This window comes from Mauremys mutica, chromosome 4, assembly GCF_020497125.1.
Source record: "Mauremys mutica isolate MM-2020 ecotype Southern chromosome 4, ASM2049712v1, whole genome shotgun sequence".
Classification (NCBI taxonomy): domain Eukaryota; kingdom Metazoa; phylum Chordata; order Testudines; family Geoemydidae; genus Mauremys; species Mauremys mutica.
In genome coordinates this window covers 32,631,587-32,653,821 of record NC_059075.1, presented here as the reverse complement: position 1 = coordinate 32,653,821, position 22,235 = coordinate 32,631,587, and the positions used below count along the sequence as shown (strand labels likewise).

General features: G+C 42.6%; 1 protein-coding gene across 2 annotated transcripts in view; it reads right to left on the bottom strand.

Moving 5' to 3' along the window:
* The window catches only part of FOXN3 (forkhead box N3), a 318,212-nt gene extending 295,977 nt beyond the window's left edge, over window positions 1–22,235 (bottom strand). For both annotated transcript variants that reach the window (XM_045014705.1, XM_045014703.1), the window contains exon 1: window positions 22,083–22,235. The gene's annotated coding sequence lies outside the window, so the exon portion shown is untranslated. The remainder of the gene's footprint in view (window positions 1–22,082) is intronic.

Genomic DNA, 22,235 nt, shown 5'->3' with positions numbered 1-22,235 from the left:
AATATGTCTAATCATAGAATCGCAGAATCATAGAGTTAGAAGGGACCACAAAGGTCATCTAGTCTGATCCCCTGCCAAGATGCAGGATTTGTTGTGTCTAAAATCTTTTAGTCAATTTCTTATACAAAGCCATTATATGTTGGCAAGATACCATTCTGGTATATCTCATGAAGGGGCCGAGCTCTACTTAAAAGCAATAACAGCAGTATAGACTAGAGTCCTATTACATTAACATTCTGACAATGAATTTCCTACCATCCCCTATTTTACTATTTTACAGAAATTACATGGTGAACCCTTCAAAATCCACAGAACTGGCCAGTCAGTACCCTGGAAGATTGATATTTCTTGCTATTGTACCAAAACTAAAAGCATTTGCTAAATTTAAAGCCGAAAGTAAACCAGGCATCAGTATCCCATTTTACTTGGGCTGGTGGCATCATGTGTCTTCGACCACTGTTCTTAGTTACATGGTTTCTTTTCACAATAAATGGGGGAAGAGAAAGTAAAAGCATTTGTATACTACAAATGTGAGAAGCCGCCGCCTGTGGTTATTTCCCAGGCTGTACGGCAAAGAAGATCTGTGCAGTTGAAGAACTGAGAGCCAAATACAAATTTGATCCTGTCAGAAATTGCATCTAGTTTAGGTCCCAGAGGATGCCTCGCTCCCAGCCATTCCTCTCAGTTAAGGAGTCAGCAGAAAGGAAGTTACAGAAAAAATAACTTATCATAGATCTCGAATTCACCAAGGAGGAACAAGAAGGTTTAGTCCTCCTGGTTCATGTGAACTTGAGAGTGAGGTTGAGCCTCTGTGTGCAGAGATGAAAATGCGTAAGCATGCAGCGGCCCCAATGTTCAGGAGATGGAGATAAGATGATGTATTGACTGTGCCTGGTGAGGCTGTGTATGTGACTCTGGCCCCACCACAAAAGCCTCAGGGTGAACGGGATCAAGAGTTTATGTTTGGAAGGACTTTCCTATGGTTTCCAGGACTCGGCGAGCAGTCTGTGACAGGTTGGGACTCATGGGAAGTGATGGTTGAAACATTGGCATTATGTTAAGCTACTGAGGGGAATATTTTGGTTGGCTTAGGAAAAAATCTGCACCCTGGAGGGTTGTAATGAATGTTGTTACAGAATGTTATGGTGGATTTTTGGGGGTCGGGCAGTGGGGGCTGTGAGTAACCCTGGGGGCTACCTTCCTTTTTCCCTTCTGAAAAGTGGGGGGGGGGCTGGGTGAGTTATGTCATAGGAGAGCTGGTCCCTGTGGATAGACTCAGAGCAGCTCCCCTGCATCAGAGCAGGTAAGTCCACTCCAGCCAATTAAAGGGATCTGGGCTACACTGGGGACTATAAAGGGCTGCTAGTGAAAGGAAGAGGGAGATTTATCAGGACAGGCTGTGCCTGGAGCAGGGGGTCAGGTGCTCAGGGAGACAGCCCTGGGGCTGCTGTCCCCCAAAGAAGGCAGAGCTGGTCAGAACTGGGAAGCTGTCAGACGCCCCTGTGGGGTGTGGGCTGAAACCTGCAAGGGAGGTCTGAGTTAAAAGACTGTTTTTCAGTTTACTTGCTTCTGTTAAGAAAATAAAGCTCTTTGAAAGAGACTGGATGGGGAAGCATATATTTTAGAGCTGGGGAGAAGCCCTGCTTGGTGCCAGGGAGGGGGGCGAATGGTACATGCAAACATCAGCAACGGAACCATCTGAGGGAAGCTCCATTTAGTCCAATGTAAAGGTTCCCTCCCTGGCTCTTAAGGAAAGGGCTCTGTCAGAGACAACTCTGGTGAGTGTCCAGTTAGTGATTTGATAGAGAAATGGAACTGTGTACTCAGTGAGGGCTCCCGACAGTTCAACTGCATTAACTGGCAGAATCCTGCAGGGGATTCCAGGGTGCAGGAGGGTACATGTACCCCTAGGAGTGGAGGGAGTACCTCCAAGTACAGCCCTTACTAAAATAGCTACTAGGATTGCGCTAGAAGGTTCCCCCCCTACAAATAGGCTTAAAGGTTCTCTTGTTGGCCTGGTGTCCACAGAAATCTCTTTTAAACAAACCAGAGACTTAGCTGCCCACATGACTCCTGCAGTGAGAAATACAATTGTTCTGCTTTGTATGTTCTGACCTTTGCATACAATGAAGTATACAGTTTAAAAAAAAATATGAAAGCACGGAGGTTGGGAACAATGAGGTGACAAATTTTATTTCTATGATGACGAGTCAGTACCCTCTTGCCAGTTGGCAAAACAGAAGCATTGCTCTTCTGTCTAGGAATAAGATACCTAAGCAGTGGTGAATGTAGGGTTCACTATCCAGATGATTAATATAGATGAAACCTAATTACTATAGATAAAGTGGTTATTCTAGGTTAATACAAATCACACTTCTAGCTTTAATTTGGAGAGAAGGGCATATAGTTAAGAAGCCCGGCTTAATTCTAGTTCTAAAGTGTAAAAGAGCTTTGGTCACTGGGAACATTTGAATGTCATTTTGGTAGGCAGTGCGTTGCGTTCGACAAGGCTACCGAAGGAAATGAGAAGTGATAACTGATAGTGCCATGATTAGATCAGCCACCTTGGGAAAGGTGCTGAGGCAGAGATATTTCACTAAAATAAGGAGAAACTTGGGAATAGATTTCTGGCAAGTGATCACAAAGTAGATATGTTCTGAATTAGAAATGGATTTTGCAGGCAGATAAAGCCTAACAGATAGCAGGTAGTTCAAAATGATACATCATGAGGTCCAATAGAGTAACTATAAAGTTTGGTATCATTTATTTAACATGTAAGAATTCTATATTTAACAAATTTCAAAATATTTGCTGTGCTGCCAACTTTAATTTCCAAAAGTTAAACAACTTTGTGTTAAAACCGCCAATGAAATCAGTTTTCAAAACCAAGCCACATTGTCTTTCGTGCTTCATATATATTTGGTGGGAGAAGAAATGTATTTTTCTACATAGTATTTTCCCATTCAGGATTTCAGTAGCTTCTCCTCCTACCCATCTGAGTCATCTTGCAAGCAAGCCACTGTGGTCTGAGGAGCTTGTCTGAACTGCCTCCCTCCAGAGGGCGATAACTAAAGGCTAAATTGAGCCAGAGAGTCAGAGCCTGGTATCAGAAGCAAAGCAAACAAAACAAAACAAACAAATAAAACAAAAAAACTGGAAAAACCTAAGCACATTACTCATTGCTAACTATTCTTTCCAGAAACATAACATAATGGCTATTTCCTGGCCAGTAGAGTTCCACTTCCTGGACCCCCATAGGATCACTCTCCTGTAGCCATCTGGCCCCACCCTGTCACACCATATATTACTATTTGCTTACAAGGGGCAATATAGCAAGCCACTTACCCACTAACTGGTAGAGGCACATTTCAAAGCTACTGGAAGTTCTTACTTCCTATGGAGTTGTTGAAGTAAACTGATTTTACCACTCAGGCATTACCCTCTTCTGGGGAATGACCAGCTACATACTCTTCTTTAATATGCTCTTCAAGCATGAGACAAACTTGAGATGGCTGCTGTCATCCTTAATTTTTAAGGTAGGTTGTTAGAATGGACTGTTCACTCTGTGTAAAGCTGCACAGAACATCAGTACGTAACGTGTGCCATTGTCATGTGTTAATTTTTTTAAGGTGAGCTCTTTTTCCTTCTTGAATTAATTTAAGACTGGAAAAGGTTTAGGCTTGACGGTCATGTAGAATGAAGTCCTCTGTTTAACCACAGAACAAATTACAAGACAAGCAATAGCTGTCCAATCTTCCCTACACATCCCGGCCACAGGTCTCAACTTGTTCTTAGAGTCAGAGTTTAAGGCCAGAAGGGACTATTAGATCATCTAATCTGATGTGCATATCACAACCCATAGAGTTACACCCAGTTCCCCCTGTACTCAACCCAATAACTTGTGTTTGGCTAAAGCATACCTTCCAGAAAGTCTTCCAATCTTGATCTGAAGAGAAGAAGAAATGGAGAATCTACCACATCCCTTGGTTAAAGCCCATTGTTAAAAATGTGTGCCTAATTTCAAATTGGAACTTGTCTGGATTCAGCTTTCCCCTACTGGTTCTTATTATGCCTTTCTCTGCTTAATAAAGAGCCCTTCAGTACCTGGTATTTTATCCCTAGTAATCAAGTCACCTCTCAATCTTCTTTTTGATAAAATACACAGATTGAGCTCTTTAAGTCTCTCACTATCAGGCATTTTCTCCAGCTCTCAAATAATTTTTGCGGCTATTTTCTGAATCCTCTCCAATTTTTCAACATCCTTTTTAAAATGTACACACCAGAACTGGAGGTAGTATTCTAGTGGTCTCACCAGTGCCCTAGGCAGAGGTAAACTCACTTCCCTATCCCTGCTCACTCCTCCCCTGTTTATACATCCAAGGATCACATTAGTCCTGTTTGCCACAGCATTGCACTGGGAGCTCATGTTGAGTTACTTGTCCACTATGACCCATAAATCCTTTTCAGAGTCACTGCTTTCCAGTTCTGAAATGGTTCAGAGGGTAGATCAATCTCCACACTTATTCAGTTATTGGTTTCCCTGCTTAGACTACAAACTAGGGCTCCACCTAATACCAATTTAGTAATTATAGTGACAATGTGGACATTTATCTGTCAGAAAATGGACTGAGAACCATTAAACTCATTTCACATAGGCCACCAAACATCTATCAGACAGCAAAGATTTTTAACCAATACCAACCTGGGCTGGATTTAAACCAGCAACCTAGATGTTCTGAATCCCATAACGCTCTCCTATAATGTTGCATTTAAGAAAATCCTCTGACTTCCCTGCACCTGTTTGAAATTCCTTAGCAATAATCTGACTTTGAATTCCTCTAACTCAAAGCTGAGCATTTCCAGTCACACAGCTGAAAGCTAGAAAGATGAGCAGATGCCCCCATTGCCATCAGTATCACACTTCAGGCATCTGGCAGAGTGAAAACCGGCTAATCATACCAATGTATAACAATGCCTCCCTTAGCAGCATAAACACAATGGGCACAATTCAGATCTGAATTCCACCAGCGTGAATCAAGGCTAACTCCACTGAAGCCAAAGTAATTAAATTCAGAGAACTCAGATCAGAATCAGGCCCTATAAGGCCACCACAAAATTCAGTCAATGAAGTTACCCCAGGGGTGAATTTGGCCCAATACATTTAAGTCATAAAGCTTGCACCAGACACAACAGTCATGTCCATAGTAACACATCAATCAAAATTGTTCAGATTTTGAAAGAAAATTTAAGATGGAAAAGGAGAGAGACATAGTGAAAACAGTTTTCCAGTTACAAAGAAAACAAACAAAAACCAAATAGCTCAATCAAACCTCGATAATACTAACTGTAGTGGAGTCTCTAGGCACATCCAGACCTTAAGAACACTCTGCAGTCACAGCTTTACTTCTATGGAAAAATAACAAGCAGAGCTTGGTATAAGTCACAGAAGCACTATGCAGCATAAATTAGTGATGCTGCTGTAACCATCCCCAGGACTTTAAAGTCTGCTGCACTATAACATGAGACTACTTTGCAACAACAGAAGATATAAAAATTTAGACATATGACTTAAGCTAAGGTTTATTGATAGCCTAGCTTTTCAAAGTTTACTATTTGTATAAATGATTATTCATGGCCTATGCCTCTCAACAAGTTGATGTCTGTCTATTTATCTTACAAACTTTAAATATTCGGAAAGATTGTACAACTCTTTCCAGCTTGACATTTGTCCTCTCTTGGCTGTCCTGGTTCACCTGCCACCTCTCTGGCCATTCGTTCAGAGTCTTTCAGTGTGTCCTCCTCTATCACTCAGTCCTTGACCCCTTTTTCTTTTCTCACTGTATCTTATCCACTCACACAACTTCAGCTACCATCTCTATGGTAATGACAAACCTCCCTCACCAGTCCCGCTCCATCCTCTCCCATATCTCAGCCTGTCTCGCTGACATCTCCTGGATGTCTCATCAAATTAAACTCAACATAACAAACTGGACTCTTGATCTTTCCTCACAAACTCTCTCCAATCCCCCATTCACTCTCGCTGTTGAATAAACCACCATTTTCCCTGTCACTCAGGCCTGTAATCTGGGGGGTCATCATCTCTTCCCTTTCACTCATTCTTCACATCCAGGGCTTGACCAAACCTTGCTGCTTTTTGCCACATACAGAGGGCCAGAGCCTATCCTGGTATAAATCATTGTAACACCACCGAATTCTGTGGAGCTATGCCAGTTTAAACCAGCTGAGGATCTGGCCCACTATTTCTGAGATCTGACCTTCTTATCTTCCATCCGGTTAAAACCCTCATCCAGGCTCTCCTCATCTCCTGTCTTTATTACTGTAATCTCCTGAACTCTGGCCTCCTTGACACCAGCATCACCTCCTCCAGAGCACACAAGACACAGCCATCTTCCTTGCTCGTGATCTGACCACATCACCCAGCCTCTTTGAACGTCCCTGGCCTTGCCTTCTCCACCACCTCCAGTTTAAATTTCTTGCAATCACCTTTTAAGTCCTCCACTGCCCTTGTCTTCTTACACTGCATATTCTTTGGGCTAGGGAAGTGGTTTTCAACCTTCTTTCATTTGCAGACCCCTAAACATTTTCAAATGGAGATGCAGACTCCTTTGGAAATCTTAAACAGTCTGCAAATCCCCAGGGGTCCACAGACCACAGGCTGAAAACCAGTGGGCTAAGAAGTTTGCCTTTCTAAATGTTAGGTAAGTGCCAAGCATATTCTCAGCATCTGAATAATAAATAAATAATAACGATGATTTACATATTACTCTAAATGTCTATTTTATATTTTAAAAAGAAAGGAAAATCACTGTAAAAGTTCAAAGCCTGATTTCGTATTAGGGTGCAGGTACAAAGAGCTGTTAAAAAAACCAGAGGTGTGAATTAGGGCACCAAACTTGCATGCTCAGTTACCATGACTGTGCAACTCATACCTGGCTATCTGTACACAGAAGCACGTGCAGTCATCGTAAATGTCCATGCAGATTAGGCAAGCATTTTAGCCCCGGTATAAATCAGTACTGAAATCAGCAATGATACAATGGTGTGAAAATGATGTAAGTGACATCAGAAATAACCCCACAGTCTTTAGACAATCAGGCCCTTAGTGGTACATTTTGTGACGGCTTCACAGAGTCAAGGAGGTCTGACACTTAACTATTCCCTTTATTTTGTGAGTTACAACCCAACCCTTAATAAACACACTAAGGTAGCAGTAAGTGCATTTCCTTTTCTTAAAAATCAAAACCCAAACAACCCTCCACCCCCTCACACACATACATGTTTTGTTTAATCTAATCCAGGGGTCTCAAACACGCGTCCCACGGGGTTATTTCCTGTGGCCCGCCACGCTCCCCGCACCCCCGGAGTTATTTCCTGTGGTCGCCAAACTCCCCTCACCCGCTTGCCCCCCCATCCCAGCGTGCTGCGTCCCCGCTCCTCTGCCTACCTCCAGGTGCTTCCTGCCGCCAAACAGCTGTTTGGCGGAGCTTACCACTTTCCAGGAGGGAGAGGAGAGGAGCAGGGAGCCGCACGCTCAGGAGAGGAGGCAGAGAAGAGGTGGGGTGGGGCAGGGCCTCATGGAAGGTGTGGAGGGGGCGGGGCCAGAGGCAGCAGGCGGGGTGGCTTTTGTACCTTTATAGGAAAAGGTGTCAGTGATGGGGCTCTCAGGCCAATGTACTAGTCCTTATGTGGCCCTCGTGATGGTTTGAGTCTGAGATCCCTGATCTAATCTAAAAAACTCCCCTCAGTCCAAAAAGCAAAATTGCAGCTCCATTTAGGGACTTCCACACCTGGAGGCAGGTGCATATGTGAAGCAGGATTAGGCCCCTAATGAGCAGATTAAAGAGTTTGCCATATGCACAATGCTAGAATGATAAAATGTTAATGGAGTGAAAAGTATATAAGAGAATTATTAAAATATGGTTTCTCTCTGTAAAGCATGAAGCTAGAAAAACCCAGTAAAGATAATGTTAAAAAACAGGATTGAGATATTTGAAACGCTTCCCAAAAAGCTTTACAAATCTCAGGGTTAAAATGAATATATTAACCAGTTTCTTGGGAACTTGTAGAGATGCACCTCCTCCAAAACCCAGATCCAAACAACCCTGAGCCTTGGGAAAGCTGGAACCCTAGTCTGGGCACATCTCTTATAATTGCCTATGCTTCCTTTCACACCAAGTGCAGCCAGCTCTGAAATTCACAGTAGGAGGATGCTACTAAGAGAAATAATGTACAGTGAGACTCTCAGGGGATGGATCAGGCCAGGAAGGCTGCATATACTGGCTGTGCTGGAAGCTGACGTATCCAGGGGAAAGGTTGGTAACTGTGCAAAGCCAAACATAAAAAGAAACAGCGCCATATCAGGGAGTCGCAGAGCTGCTTAGGGCGTGGAGAAGGCAGGGCCAATGCGGAAGTAAGGTTATTACTAGATTCTGTAGCAGCAGGATCAATGCGGAAGTAAGGTTATTACTAGATTCTGTAGCAGCAGGATCAATGGTCTACAGGAAGGCGAAAAAAAGAGTGGCTACTAATATTTTATTGTACAAGCAGCAGTTAACAATAAAGCTAATGTCTGTGAATTGCTTTTCAAAGCCTAGCTTGGATTGTCTTGTTCTGAAACTCAATTTGTTAAAAAAATCTAGTATATTGTCTTTGAAGCCATGATAAGTAGCTCAGATGACATGAATAGGATGTGGAGGAGTATCTGCGGCTGGTTAAGTATTGTGCAATTAGGTTCAAGTTGAGGGACCCAGCACTCAATCTGAGCAGCAGCAGAGTCCCAATATCCACAGTGTCCTAATGCAGGGGGTGCCTTCCTTCCTGGCTGACTGATGCCAGTCACCCAGGGAATACATTTTAAAGAACTCATGAACCAGAATTGATGCCTATGCAATGCCTATGCAATGAAGTAAAGTCAGAGAAAGGAGGCACAGCGTTAGCAGCTAGAAGATTACCCCACAGCAAATGTGGATTTGGGGGAAAGGGAGGAGCTTCCCCAGCACAGCCATTGGAGCAGAATCACCTTGCGTGCCCTTACAGAATAGAGGCCCTGTCTTACCTAAAGGTAAGAACATCTACTGGTTGAACTTTCACAAGGCCAGCAGTCCTAATTGGAGCAAAACAATAAATAAAATCATCATCATGTATATTTCTCTTTCCATCCACATATCTCAAAGCTCTTACAAATTATTATTTAATTTATATTACTATAGCACTTAGGAGCCCTAGTCATGGACCAGGACCCCATTGCACTAGGCTTTGTGCAAGCACTGAACAAAAAGGTGGTACCAGCCCCAGAGAGCTTCCAATCTAAATATAAGACAAAAGACAGCAAATAGATACAGACAGGCTGATGGGGGAGTACAAGGAAACAATTAGACAACATTGGTCAGCACGAGAGGCAATGATGTCAGCACACCAGCGGCCTAACAGTTCTCAATTTTTTTGTAGCCATAGAAAAGAAGAGTTGAAAGGCAGGGTTCGAAGAAGAATAAGCAGTAGTTTTGAGGATATTTATGAGGGGCTTCTTCCACGCATGAGGGGCAGCATGAGCAAAGCACAAAGGTGTGTGTGTGTGAAAATTTAACAACTGGGCAATGGAGGCTGGCAGCATGGGCCAACTGGAGGCGTGAATCGACATCTTGATAGCAAGTGAGAGACGATAGGTAGGGTGAGGAGAGGCTGTGAAGGGCCTTGGAATTGAAGACAGGCAGCGTATGTTTGATGTGATAGAGAAGGGGGAACCTGAAGTGGGAGGACATGATCAAAGTGACCGTCTAGGAAAATGATCTTTGCAGCAGCATTCTGAATGGATATAAGTAAGGCAATGTTGCATTTATCAAGGCCAGAGAAACGGATGTTGCAATAATCAAGACACAAGATGATGAGAGGTGTCAAGCTTCATTATTCCCATTTTACTTAAGGGGAAACTATGGCACAGATATAATAAAATAATAATAATACCTAATTCTTATATATGCTTTTCAACAGTACATCTCCAAGCACTTTACATAGAAGGTAAGTACTGTATCATTATCCCCAGGAAGCAGAAATGACTTGTCACAGGCCACAGATAGAGTCAAAGGGAAAACCGGGAAAGGACCCAGGTCTCCTGCCTGTGAGTCTGATGGCTCATCCATCTCAGAACCTTGGAAGAATAACTCATGAAATTTTGGCACAATCAAATCTGAACGCGAACTCTAAAGTGCAATCAGCCTTGAACTTGAAACCACAGTATAGGCCTGGTTTGGATCTGAACATTCTGCTCATGTCTAGTAATAATCCAGAGCTCTATTATTACTGTCAATCCATCTAACTTCCTGTTTATACCATGCTCAGGACCATCCAGCACCTTTAGCTTTGTATTTTAGGTTGAGTGTTTCTTTTATTATAAAAAATTGTGAAGGTATCATTGCGTACTTAGTATCTCCATGAACAGGCTAATAATGAGCTTATTGTAGACTTAATATATAGTGGCTTTTGTTAACAGGTGCAGTCTATGAGGTCTGTTTTTACACTGCATTATTTGGGTCAGAAAGGCTAGCACATCCCCCTTCTGGGTCTCAGGCAAAGTGATCCTGCAAAGATACTGCCATGAAAAGATTTATCATTAGGTGCTCATGTTATATTTATTTAATCCAAGATTTTTAAAAACAGGACTATGAAGTCAGGCACCTATATAAATGGGGATCTCAAAAGTGCAGCGCATCCAGTAGATTCCATGGCTGGGAACTGCTGCTTGCTCTCAGCACTTTTGAAAAAATCAGGCCACTTATTTCAGTGCCTAAATATGGTTCTCTGAGTCCACCTTCAAGCACTCAGTTTTGAAACTCTGGGGTTTATTTCAGAGACATATAGTGGCATTTCAATATCACTATTGATATGGACTTTTGAAAAGTTTCTTGTGTCTGAGAGGGAAGAACCCATTTTGCTTTTAATAGCTTAACTGGAATCTTTCGCAGCAAACTCACAAGAAAGACTTTTGGGAGGAGTTGATTCCCCTCCTCCTTGGATAGCTGATGCTGATCTAAAAATGTTTCCGACAGAAGAACATCTCTGAGTTCTTCTGGACATCACAGAGGAAAACAATCAGTTTATACAAGAGATAACTCCCAAGGAAGATTTATTTTACTACTCACATAGCACCGTGGATTTGTGTGGCTCCTATAAATATAAATTCTCTGCCCTTCAGACGCTTTGCAATTTGAGGGCCCAATCCTGCAAAACACAACCATAGTGCTTACTACAGTGAGCAGCCCAACTGAAGCCAATAGGACTACTCACAGTATTAAGTTCTATATTAAGGAGTAAGTTTTTGTAGGATTGGGCCCTAGAATAGGACAAGACCAAACAGAAGGCGGCAATAAAATATGTCAGAGACTGGCCTTTTGCTCTGAGATTGTACAACACTTAGCACAGTGGGATCCTGGTCCTTGAATGGCATTGCAAAGTGCTACTGTAATACAAATAATAATATTAACAGAAGGGTGGGAGAAAAGGATAGAGGAGAAGGCAATTGCATTACAGCATGTGGTCACATGGGGGCTAATACATGCATCTAGAGAGCAACAGTGAAGTTTGGGGCAAGATTTTCAAAAACAGCTAGTGATTTTGGGTGCCTCAGTTTCTGGGCAGTCAACCTGAGATACTGAAAAGGACCCTGCTTTACAGAATGTGTCAAACACCCACCCTCCAAAAATCAGGCCCTATTCAGGTGTTTCAAGTTGCGTCCCCAAAATCAACTATTGCAGTCAATTTTGAAAACGGTGATAATTATTTTTACATTTAAATTAAATGTTGTTTTATTTTATTTCATTATATTCACTTTATTTTATTAATTGTATTATTATTAAGGAGACTAGACTTTGGACCCTATTTAAGGCTCAGTCAGGAGGGCCAGTAATAAGCCAAACATGCATGAATTACATATATTTTAAAATCCTGGTCAAAGTTGCACTTTTCTCTCATTTATTAAAGCCGTGTTAGTCTGGATCTGTAAAAAGCAACAGAGAGTCCTGTGGCACCTTTAAGACTAACATGTATTGGAGCATAAGCTTTCGTGGGTGAATACCCACTTCGTCAGACTGGGTATTCACCCACGAAAGCTTATGCTCCAATACATCTGTTAGTCTTAAAGGTGCCACAGGACTCTCTGTTGCTTTTCTCTCATTGTGTGTTATGCTTATAGTCAAACTTGCAAATACAAATATAAGGCAGGACAGTCTCATTCTACTTACTGTTTAGTACCATGCTGAGTTTCTAGGCAGTACGTCAGTTCTGGCAACCTCCTCCATTAGGAATTACACTTAATGCCAAAACATCTAATCCAACAATTAGTACTTGAATTTTGTTAGTGTACTAGATTGTTTCTTACAACGTTATGTAACTGTTCTGTGTTAATCAGAAAGTTCAGCTTAATACTGTAAATACTCCGTGTTAGCCAATAGCTGAAAATAATGTGTTTTTTCCCTAAATGTCTAGTTATTAATAGATAAAGACCTGAATCCAATCCATGAATCTGAACACTGTCTCCACTGCCTCAAACTCTGCAGAGTGGAGCTAGAATCCAAACTACAGCTGAATCTCAACTTTATCACTGGTCTGTCACCTGGTATCCCAACAACTTCAGACTTGGAGGAGGCTCAGAAAAGGAAATGGATCTGAATTTTTGGTATCTCTAGTTGTTTTCTATTGGTGTGGGTTTTTTCCCCAATTACACTGTAAATTGGAATACTGGGAGGGCCCATTCTCTCTCTTTCTGGACCAATGACTAGCTAAGTATTTATCCACAATGGAATAAACATTGGGACAGAGAGAGAGAGAGAGAGAGAGAGAGAGAGAGAGAGAGAGAACAGGTGGGATTGACTGCAATTCAGTGGTTAGAGCATCCACCTGGAAGGTGAGAGATCCCAGGTCTGATTCCTCTGCTCCAATCACCTTTATTTATGCACCATGGAACAGCTTCAGCAGGAGAGATTGAAGGAGCCCCATCTTAGGGCTTGTCTACACTACAAAATTAAGTTGACTTTTTTTCTAATTCAACCTCAAGCCTCTGAATTAATTAAGTCGATTGTGCATGGCCACACCATGCTCATTGTCTCGATGGAGTGTGTCCTCACTAGCAGTGCCTGCATCGATGCACAAAGCAGTGCATCGTGGGTAGCTATCCCAAAGTGCAACTTGCCACAGTGTGTTTTGGGAAGTTTGTGCAATGCCTCATGGGACCAAAACATTGTCGCAGGGGAGAATGGGAACATTGCGTCGGCATCCCATGATGCACTGTGCTCCCTCCCTCATATTAACAGGAAACAATCGAGTGGTTTTCACTTAAAACCGCCGCCTGTACATCATAACCCCAGAAGCATGGAGCCCGCTCAGTTGTGCACTCTTGCGCCTTCTCCTGCAGTATTTCCAGAGCCGAAGTAGGATCTACTGCACAGAATATAGCGATGTCCTGAAAGCAGCCCTGCTACAAGCCACTGAAAAAAACAATTCACAGTTGCTGCTGGCAGTCACAGAGCAGCTGCACTCTATTGAGCACTGTTTCTGGTCCCATGAAACAAGCACTGACTGGTGGGACCGCATCATTTTGCGGGTATGGGATGACGAGCTGTAGCTGCAGAACTTTCAAATGCAGAAGGCCACCTTCCAGGAACTGTGTACAGAGCTTTCCCCTGCCCTGCAGTTCAGCAACTCAAAAATGAGAACTGCTCTGACAGTGGAGATGCGAATGGCGATTGCTATTTGGAAGCTTGCAATGCCAGACAGTTACTGGTCAATGGGGAATCAATTTGGATTATGTAAATCAACCGTTGGAGATGCTGGGCTCCAAGTGTGCAGGGCCATTAATTGACTTCTGCTACGAAGGGTAGTGAGTCTGGGGAATGTGCAGGACATAGTGAATGATATTGCCACGATGGGGTTCCCTAATTGCAGTGGGGTGATAGATGGCACACATATCCCCTCTTGGCACCAGACAACCTTGCCAAAGAGTACATAAACCGAAACAGATACTTTTCAATGGTGTTGCAAGTGCTGATGGATCAGGGGTGGGGGGGTCACTGACATCAGTGTAGGATGGTCGGGAAAGGTTCATGACACACACATCTTTAGGCACTCAGGTCTGTTAAAAAAGCTGCAATCTGGGACTTTCTTTCCAGACCACAAAATGAACATTAATGACATTGAGATGACTATAGTTATTCTGGGGGACCCAGCCCACCCCTTGGTCCCATGGTTCATGAAGCCATACATCGGCCATCTGGACAGCAGTAAGGAACATTTCAACTATAGGCTCAGCAAGTGCAGAGCAAGGTTGAATGTGCCTTTGGTTGTTTGAACGGGTGCTGGAGAAGTTTACTAACAAAGCTGGACCTTAGTGAAGAGAACATCCCCATGGGTATAGCTGCCTGCTGTGTGCTCCATAATATCTGTGAAAAAAAGGGGGGAAATTTTCCACAGGAGTGGGCAGTTGAGAGAGATCACATGGCAGCCATTTTTGAGCATCCAGACACCAGGGCAATAAGAAGAGCACAGCAAGGTGCGCTGTATATCCGTGAGACTTAGAAAAGCCATTTCAGTAATGAGTCACAGTAATGTGAGCTGCTTGTCTGTATTGTGCTTTCCCAAACCTTCACCTGACTTGTATCACTGTCCCTGTAAAGCCAACCCCCCGCCCAAGCCCACTGCTTCTACTCAATAAAGAACATTTATTTCTCAAATCCATTTACTTTATTTAACAAACGTAAGTAAAGAGGGAGAGCAGGAAAACAAAAGGTAACCTTGGGGAAAAGGGGTTGTAAAGTTGGAACGGGAGAAACATTTTCAGCTGTATAACACCACATTCCAGACCATCAAAGGTCTGTGAATGGGCACCTTCTGTTCCTTGTACCCTCCCACTGAGTTAAGTGAAAGGGATAATGGACTTTTCACTCACATCTCATGGAACATTTCGGGGAGGGTGATTCTGCACCAGGCGATGCTGGCTGGCTGTCCATCAGAGTCTGCAGAGGAACTCTACCCTCCTGCTTCTGTTCTTGCAGTTCAACCAGACATCTCAACATGTCTGCTTGGTCCCTCATAATCTGAAGCATGTCATCCTGCGCTGCACTTTCTTGCTTATTGGAAGCTTTCCTGCTCTCCATGTCCATGTCTAACTTCTCGGACAGTGAAATCCTCCATGCTCTCAGCTCTGTGTCAGCTGTCCTGGAGGTGTTCATTATCTCGGTGAACATGGCCTCCAGGGTTCTCTTTCTCCTTCTTCCAATCAGTGAAAGTCTGCTTTCAGGTGTTGATGACATGCCGATGGACACACTTCCAGCTGTCAGTCATGCGAAAAAATAAAGGAGCCATTGCACATGAATAAAATGTTTCCATAGCAAGGCCATTTTCATTAAAAAAAAACCCCAAACCCTTTTTATACTAGGTGCAAGCCATAACATAATCAGAATCTGTAACCGTTCATTGTGTTGTTTTGCTGCTCCAGCCATGGTGAGTAGGCCCGCCCGGGTCATGGGTGACCGCACTTTTAATGAAGTTTATGGCAGGCTCATCTTGTAGTTGAACAATGGCCCTTCCCCATAGCACAAATGGGGTGGGGAGAACATTTTCACTCCCAAATTGCGCAATCTCTCATGTGGGGCCCCAGTCCCCTATCAGCCACTTTAAAAAAAATATTTCCTGGCTCTTGGGGAGAATGGATCCACCGCTCACCTGTCTCCCATTCTCCTTCTCCTCCTCTTCCTCATCCACCATATCATCCTCCTTGTTGTCCCTAGACTCACACACCTGTGAGGTGCTTGTGGGGGTGCTCGTAATGTTGTAGGAGCAGCAGTGATCTGTATAACCTGTGTGTTCAAAAGGTCTGTTACATTTCCCTCCCACCCCCTTTTGTCGCCTCTCTCTCTTTGAATACCTGTGAAGTGGCTTTCCCTCTCCCCCTCCCTCCTGGAATGCTTGTGGAATGAACGGGCTGCTTGAACAGCTGGAAGATCAGAAGAGCTCCCAGGTCTGGGACTATAATTAGGTAGCGCTCACACACCCAATGCATGGACACTGCATAGACACTGGTGGAGTGTGACCAACCAGATGCGGCCAAGTCATCTCTAGTCACAGGCCATGACACTCTGATTAGGCAGCACTCACACGCCGTGAAGGCCCTTCACCCGGACCGCCTGGCCAGTGGTTCGCCACATTGCATTCCATCGTGCCTCGGAAAGACTTGGCATAATCGCACCATCCATCACTGCACAGTGGGACACTTACCTCGAAGGATCCTGACATCTCCAGTGCCGTGCCTGTCCTGGGAGCGTGAGTATGTGAGTATGAGTGTGACCCTTCCCCCCCCCTTCTTTTGAGCTTAGCTGACAGTAGAATAAACGTACTGCTTTCTGCCAAACTCTGGTGGGTCATTAGTCCTCCCTAAGCTTACTAGCTGACCCAATTTCGGGTAACAGGCAGGGCCACCCCCGAGAATCGCATGCAGTTCGTTGTAGAACTGGCAGGTGTGGGGTTCAGCACCAGAACGACTGTTCACCGCCCTTGCCTTCTGGTATGCTTGGCAAAATTCTTTTATTTTCACAGGGCACTGCTGCGTGTCCCTCGTGTAGGCCTTCTCCCCCATTCCACGAGCGATCTTTGCATAGATGTCAGCCTTTCTTCTGCCGGATCGGAGCTCTGCCTGCACAGACTCTTTTCCCCACACAGTGGTGAGATCCACCATGTCCTATGCAGACCAGGCTGGAGCGCGTTTGGGGCTCCATGATCAGCTGTGCTCAAGCTGGCATGCTCCCAGTGCTGATCAAACAGGAAATGGAAAATCAAAAATAGCAAGGGAGGGGCTGTTTCCTGTGTACCTGGCTTGTTGAGAGTTGAGAATGATCTCCAGAGCGGTCACAGATGAGCATTGTGGGACACCACCTGGAGGCCAATTAAGTCAAATTACACAACACTGCATCTGCACTACCTCGCAGTCGATCCATGAAAATTGAATTAAACGCTACGCCTCTGGCAGAGGTGGATTACAGAAGTCGACATTAGAGGCAATTTAGATCAGTGTAAAGGACCCAGTAGTGTAGGCACACAGGTCGACTTAAGTCAGCTTCCTTTGACCTAACTTTTTAGTGTAGACCAGGCCTCTGATTGTCCCATAGCTCAGTCATCAGAGCACTATTCTGTAAGGGGTAGGAAACAGCTGTTCAAATCCTTTCTTCCCTCTCTGGAAGAGAAAGGGGAATTGAACTTGTCTTCCACATCTCAGGTAAGTGTTATAACCAGCATGCTAAAAGTAGCCACCATCTCCTCCATCCAGATTTTGAATGGGACCCCAGCTAGTAGATGGCCTCTGAGCATACCTACCAGATCTGGACCCAGAGACAACTTAGGAAGCTAAATGCCTATCTTTGCCTGGTTTGTGAATTGCTCTGGAGCTTAGGCAGGAGCTAAGGAGCTTGTGTCTGGATGCTTAGAGTGAGGAAACAGTGCGCATGCCAGAGGCTGTAACATAGAGGCCTAGGGAAGTTTGCCTGCAAAAATGTAGGCACCTAAAATCACTTGGTGCTTCCAGGGTTTATGGATGGCAGTAGAGCCAACACTGGGAGGTGGACACCTTAACCTGAGACTTAATCTGAGTTCTCTTCCTAGCTCTGCCACTCACTTGCTTTGTAACCTTGGACAAGTCATTTGACCACTTTGTGCCTCAGTTTCCTTATCTACACAATGGAGATAATATCTCCCTGCCTCACATGTGTTGTGAGTATTCATGTTTGTAAAGTGTTTGGTGATCCCTGAGTGAAAAGTGGATTAGAAATGCAAAGGACAATGAATAAAATAATTCATCTACAACTTTATGCCCTCAGAAATTGGCCTTTATATGAGGGGGAAAAATCTGTGCATGCAAACTGACTATACAGGAAATTAGTTACCAAATTTGCACATGCAAATACCACTTCTGCGTGCAAACAGGCAATTTATACATTCAGTTTTACAGTCCACTTTTGAAAAAGTGGGTAGGGTGGAGGAAATGTGGATTGACAAAACCAAATACAATTTTGCTTCCCATTGTATCTTGCAATTCACATGTCAAAGAGTACTGATAAGAGTTTGGTGTAATAAAACTTTTACAAACTAAACTGATCAGAGATAAATACTGTTACACAAACATCAGGGACCATGAAGAATGAAGGCTGAATCGAGAAAGCAACTAACTAATCCAGTTCATTTCCTTCAGTTTGTAAAAACAAGTAACTGACATATTTCCTGCCAATGAACGTTCCTACAGATAAGAAAGCTCCTGACAACAGGAAATTCTTTGCTAGAAGAGAGAACACTTTTGCCATTAAGCCTCACATTCTTCATTTAAGTTCCACTCAATTAAAAGCAACATCTGACTAATTAATTATGAGCTGGATAAAATTATGCAATTATCCAAATCTCAAAGACTTTTCTGAAGTGTACATGAACCAATGTTTTCATGATAAGCTGACATGCTTCAGTTCTAGAACTCTCGGAGGCCGACTCTTATTTGCACTCAGGCCATTGTGAACCCCTCTGGCAGCATGAAGGGGTGTTCAAGTGGGAGTACATTACACTTGCATTGATTTAATGCACTGCTCTGGCCTTAATGTAAATGAGTCAGCCCTTTGTTTTTCAGAAAGTAAGAGTCTGGTCCTGGAAGGTGCAGAATGGCTCCTGCAAGATTCTGAGCACCTTCAGCTCATTATCAACTCAGATCTGGCCCTAAAGCTATAAGAATTGCTCAGCAGTCAGCTAGTTTTCCTTAAAAACTGATGAAATATGCAAGTAAAGAGAAAACAAAGGTCAGACTAGTCATTGTAGTAGCTTTCAAAACTGATGATTTATATTGAGGGTGAAGCATTCAAGTGTTTTACACTAAACATTTGATAAGGATAACACTGCTAAATGAGGATCTAAGGGAACACCAAAATTAAATGCTTTGGAGCAAATGTAATAAATACTCAGAGATGTTCTTCTATCGGAAACATTTGAGATCAGCATCAGCTACCCAAGGTCGCGGGGGGAATCAACCCCTCCCAAAAATCTTTCTTGTGAGTTTGCTGTGAAAGATTCCAGTTAAGCTTTTAAAAGCAAAATGGCTCTTCCCTCTGAGACACAAGAAACTTTTCAAAAGTCCAGCAAAGTAAAATTTTAATTAACCATAATAATAATTGTAGCTGTTTATTAACAGTCTTTATTTTCTCATGCAGTATGTTTTTCTTTCATGTCTCAGTTGTTACCTTCACTGTGTTCCTGATGCAAACAGAGGCTCCAATAGAAACTATTATTTAATGTTAACAGTTGACACTTACTCATTCAAGATTTTTTCCCCAAGATATGAAGGAGAGATGTGACATTCAAATTTAAATAAACTTTTAACATATTTTGGTAATTAATGATGACAAACAGGGGTGCTGGAACAGTTTTTATAGTGGAGGTGCTGAGAGCCATTGAACCAAACTATAAGCCTTGTATATAATGGAATCCACTGCACCCTTAGTTTCAGCACCTATAAAATGGGCCTAATCAATCTGTTATAACGCCTCTGGAAGCCACAGGCGCTACACAAGGAATTAATTTGGCCCAGTAGCAAGTTAAAATAATAGTCACCCACATACTTTTTTTCTCAGCCCCTCTCAGCTAAGCTTTTTCACAGTATGGAATCTGAAACTTCAGCAGAAACATCTTCTGGGTCCTATACCTCAGGCCTTGCTCAGGCAGTCAGCTAGTTTTCCTTAAATCAGTGGGAGTTTTGCCTGAGTAAGGACTGCAGGTTGATTCCCTTAACTCTTTGTTCTTTCAAAAATCTGAACTGAAATATAAATATGAAATATGGAAGACAGTGCAGTTTTTGTTGTAAAATGACCTTGATTTGACAGGCACATTCTCAGGTTTCAACAGATGCTGTGGGAAAGGCAGCAGAAGCCAACATGTTCTGCAGGCATTTCTGATGACATGCAGGCTTTTTTTTTTTTTTTTTTAAATAAATGGGGGGGGTAGTCTTCCCAGTTTCCATGACAACAGTGTCTCCACTTGTCTGTTATTAGATACCATCCACTTCCTGTGTCCAAATTTTTAAGCCAATCAGAAAAGTGTTTATAGATTTTACAGCTCCTGGGACAGTCCCTCTTTTACAAGAGAGCTACTTTAATGACACGTAATGCTTAGGCTGCAAACGTTAGAAGGCCTTATATTTTCAGTTGTAAAGAGATCACACTTTACAGAGTTTGCTGGCTATTGCATGAGATACTGAAAGAAAAACAAGGGTTTTGCTGCCGAATTCATTGTGCTCCTAACAGTTGCCTTGCCATGATTTTTTAATACTGCACAAACTCATCTTAATTGTTTATTCATTTTTACTTTTGATTTACCCTCTCACAGTGTAAATATTTTGTGCATGAAAAATTCTAATGTAATCATTTCATTAAGAAATCCAGTTACCCACTACCCACCCAAGAAAAGGTCTGGTGTGACATAAATGATACTACAGTATAGCACTGTTTGCTGCAATTAAAGTTTCAGTCAACTGAATTGTGTATACCACAATACTGCAGTAACAACAGAATTTTACAGAAATATTTTGATAATGCAGAACAAAAGCTGACCACAGTCTAACAATTATGTTGGGCGGAGAGGGGGGGAGGTGGGAGGCTTATTTATGCAGGAAGTAATCACATATTTTTTTTGAAGAAATAAACCCAAGAAAAAGTCCAACTAAGTTAGAAATCAATATTGCAGAAAGGCAGGCAAGGGGAAGCTAATCAGAAAATAGGAAAATACCTCTCTGAATAGCTTTAACAAATCACTCTTACACACACAATGATTCATCAGTTGTTATGTGTGTGTGTATAAAACAAATATACAAACTGTAAACCATGAACTGGGCTTCTCTATAAAACAGTGATCTAAAAATCTGTGAAACACAGGAACAAAAGAAATATAACAGGGTGTCTGCCTAAGATTAGTGAAATGACTGTTTGTGTCAATGAACTGGAAGCACACTGGCTATGACAATCTCCATATGGAGGCTGGCAATAGCCTATTCCTTTCAAATTTGATGCATTTTTAAATTATTATCATCATCCATCCCAACAGCTCTCAGATGTCTTTCCCGAAGCACAGCTTGTGTTTGAGAACTACCAACACTCAGCCTATTAACACTAAAATGAAACAAAACACCCTGCAATTTAAGGGTCCAATCCTGTGATGTGCTCAGTGCCATTAAACCCCACTGAAGTCAGGGGAAGGTACTCAGCAGAGATGCTCAGCAGCTTTGTAGGATTTGGCACTAGAGTTGCTTGGGTAAAAGGCTTTATTTTCAAACAATATCTTTCTGTATTGTGAGCAAAAAGTGGAGAAAATTCTTAGCAGCTCTGGCAGTTTCCCCCCAAATATTATTAATCTCTAAATCTAAAAAAAAAATAATTCAGAATAGCTGATTGATCTGAAGCTTGATCTAAATTGAAACCACAGATCTGAAAATTTGGTTAAAACAACAGAGCTGAGTGACCATCAGTAATGTTAACTACCAAAATGAGCACAACTGCAAAATTAGAAGGACCCCGTCCTGCAAGTCCTTGAAGTGAATGGGAGCTTTGCCTGAAATAAAGACTGCCTGGGATCAGGCCCTTGAACATTTTTGGTCATTCATAACTAATTTTCAATGTAGCTTAGAAAGCTATTAACAAACACACATCTATTACCTGATCAGATCAAGCAAGTTCTGCTTTTCCACAACAAATGAAGCAAAAAGGTTTAGCAACTAAATGCCTGCAGAAAGTTTTTGTTTGTTTGTTTTTATATGAACTTACTTTTGGAACTAAACTAATTTGGATGAGGTTACTGTCCATCCTGCATCCTTTTACAGTTTAAGCTGCATGCAGTATATCCATTTAGAAGCAGATGGAATTTTTTTTCCAGGGAGGAGGAACAAAACCTAAAAATCCAAGTGTGCACCAATGCAGCTGCCTGAACATTTATAGGCTTCTAATGACAATACTAAACACTGAGCCAAAGATTAAAAGACAGGAAATGAGAACCATTTTAGTTACCTTTTAATCTTTGTTTTTTGCTCTTGCTTCCTTCTGCATTAGTTGCTGTTGCAGGTATGTTATATTCTCACAGTTAATCCTTCCATTCTGGTTTTGTTCAATATTTGGAATGATCCCTATAGACAGAATGCAGCCATAACCCAGACTCCATGC